We start from the raw sequence: 3,663 nt of genomic DNA on the forward strand, positions 1-3,663 counted from the left end.
CAGATAGCTTATCATATCGAACATGTTGAATATTGTGATAAACGGAATAAACAAAATTATGATTATTTCGCCCTTCCCACCTCTCACATAGCCTTTCCACCCCAGCCATCTCTCCCTCTCCGTCTCTGTCTCCCTCTCCTTCTCTGTCTCCCTCTCCTTCTCTGTCTCCCTCTCCTTCTCTGTCTCCTCTCCTTCTCTGTCTCCCTCTGCCCTACCACATCCTCTCTCACTGTAAGTACCTACATGTTATATGATCAGATTGGATATTATTGTTATTATATATTTTTTTCAATGTCTAATCTATTAATTTAACATCACTACATGAGTGCCCTACGTTATAACTACTAAGTATCGCATCTTTCGGCATAGTGCTATGTCTAGATTAGTTTTATTCGCATAAATAAACATCCACTCTTGGTTATTCCTCCGTCTGTGATATCTCGTTAACCTCCGCTCGCTTTCTGTTAGTGATAAAATACAATTGAAATATTTAGAATGCTAATAACATTCATATTCTGTAGAGTATATTAATAGAAGGAAAATTAATATCACTTACATAGCTCCCCTAAACTAGGAGAGCAATTCACATAACATTTACTCACCTTAAATCTAATTCATATCCTATACATATTGATTAGTGAAATATAATACACAACAATATGAATGTAAATACCACTTTCATCATCGTAAATGGGTAATCAATTTCCTATACACAGTTTTAAAAATGTCCCTTGTGATATAAAAAGTCGACGATATAACGTATTTGCTGATGTAAATATCTCTGTCTGGTTGTTACTTTCGTCTTATAGAAAGGGGAGGTTCAAGCGCAGGTTGTTTTAAAGGAATTCGATAGGCAGTGTGTTTTTCCAACAGGCGACTGTACTTAAGTCTAAGTATCTGGGTATATTTCAAGTACAAGTGCAAGTACAGTCACTTGGCTATGTACTGAAGTCCAAGTCCAAACACATGTCTTTGTATAAGTACTCTGTGATAAAAAAAAATCCTGTCACAGATTCGTAAAGCACAAAAGTCTACTGTAGCAAATACTACATAATTATGCTCCGCTATCCTATATTACACTACAATATCATAACGCTCAATGTACATATTTACCCGAAGTATCACCAAAAAGTTCGCTAGAATATATTATATACACCGTACAGTAAATAACTTTTGGTTAAATACAATGTACTTGTTTGTACTTTAATGTATTTGGTATTTTCAGGTACTTTGGGTCTAGGTGCAAGTACAAGAAATATTAAATTTCTAAACTCCAAGTACAAGTACATGAAAAGTTGCACTTGTCCAAGTACAAACACATATGCTTAAACCCAATCCTGTTTTCCACCATGAAAAAAATAAGATTTTGCTAGTGAGTGAGTGTGTGCGTGTGCGTGTGTGTGTGTGTGTGTGTGTGTGTGTGTGTGTGTGTGTGTGTGTGTGTGTGTGTGTGTGTGTGTGTTTGTGTGTGTGTGTGTGTGTGAATGTGTGTGTGTGTGTGTGTGTGTGTGTGTTGGAACATCGAGCCACAATAACAAGTAGTGAGAGTCATGTGACCTTCAGATTCACTGGTGATATTACAGAATCCTTTGTACTGAATGCTCCGTCACACTTGCAAATAAGTTGATTATGTTAAGGAACATGTCATGGACTCTGTTGTTGTGTAAAAGGGTTCACATTTTTAAAAAGTATTTCCTCATACTAATTACTATTACTATGGGGTCATTAGAAACTATTTGTGCTATTATTTCACTATACTATTTACTGTTCAATTGGCTATGCTAATCACTATACTAATTAATATACAACTGGCTATACTAATCATTATACTTTAGAAATAGCAGTCTAGGGATGAATCAACTAGTAGACGGATGTTAGAAGATTTTGTAAGCATGGAATTCTGGCTTACGAGTTCTTATTTATGATTTTTTTTTTTTCAAATAACAAATAAATGTGTCTAAAAGATATTGATTTCATACTTAAATTGCATTCAATATCTACTTCTCCCTCTCGTCCTTTTCTCGACTGGCAACACACAACTCTGGACTCAGAGCGTAATTAGTGACCGTTAGTAAATGTTTGAAGATACAAAAAGGAGTCGTATAATTGCAGAATTGTCATATTATAGAAAATAAGCAGATAACACTGCAAAAAGGGCAGTTATAATTGAATTCATATCACTCGGAATAAACGTGATAAGAAGTCCGTATGCAGTCTTTCTTGCAATCTGTTGTCCAGTGTTTAAAATAAGTACCCTCCACTGCCTCATTGTCTCTCGCCTATCCTTAATTATGGATTTTTATTTGTGCCTTTATTTCGTTGGTGTCACAAGTAATGTTTGATGCTGCGTCTATGTTCCATTGTATATATCAGTCTTATAAGTGACCTTTTTATTCATTATAGGTCGTAGATTTTATGAGACAGATTGTCTAGCTAATTTGTTGGTTAAGAATAATGTTCGTTTATATGAAGATAATTTTTTTTTTTTTGTCATGTTTCCGATATTCTGTTATAAACTGTAACATGAATAGTATATAATGTACATTCTACGTAAAGAGAATATCACCTGTAGATATAATTTACGACAAGGCAACAAAACGAGTTGAAGCCAGTGATCTGTACAATTCAGCAGCAGTTGAAGGTAAAGTGACTCGGTACCTGGCTGTGTTCCTGGCGACAAACACACGCACTCCCATTTTGAATGAGACATCGCCGTTTTCTTCGTCAACGAGAGCCCTTGTTTCTCGCCGAAGGGTTATCCTCTCTTATCCACGACACGAAGGGTACTTGCCAAAGATTAGAACAGAAACGAAGGGCATGGTGGATGGTTGGTGCGCGAAAAAACACGTGAAGAGTTGAGTCATTGGAGGCCTTTCACGTTTTCTTTGATAAGAGCAACAACTAGGATCCATGATAAGGGGAAAACAGACGGTTAGATTTTTCTCATTTTCCCGCCAATTTGAATGAGGGGTAACTGCAAGAGGCAATATGTAATTATTTAAACATCAGATGAGGTTAATTTACTTTAAATTTTATCACTCTCTCCAAACTGCATTTTCGAAAACACTATTTTTTCGACCCACACTCGATATGCCACACATTTTCAAGGTCTATAAAACATTGTATAGACCTTCTATAATGTGAACTAATATTGGAAAGGCCATGTAACATATACATACTGGCGTCTGAATCCAAAATATGAGTCAATATGAGTTATATGCATCCAGGTGTGAGCGACCGTGTTACCCACACCATGAAAATGTTTATTGGTAGTATTAATCGTGGGAAATGTATGAATGAAGCAAAGATAAAACTTAACAACTGGCTTAAAATGTGTTGACCAAGCCTTTCATTCAGAGTTAGTTACGTGCAATAGAATGAAAATACTAATCAACAAATGTTAAATCCCATCGGCTGACTGTGAAATTCTAAATAAGCGTGTAAAAAAATATACTTTCTCTCTCTATCTCTCAGTATCTCTCTCTCCATCTATCTATCTATCTATCAATCTATAATAATATGTATATATATATATTCATATATACGTGTTTATGTGTAATATATATATATATATATATATATATGCTATATATATAAATATATGTATGCATATAAATATATATATATATACATATACATATCTATATATATAGTATATATGTG

Source organism: Penaeus chinensis, chromosome 2 (assembly GCF_019202785.1).
Source record: "Penaeus chinensis breed Huanghai No. 1 chromosome 2, ASM1920278v2, whole genome shotgun sequence".
Lineage (NCBI taxonomy): Eukaryota > Metazoa > Arthropoda > Malacostraca > Decapoda > Penaeidae > Penaeus > Penaeus chinensis.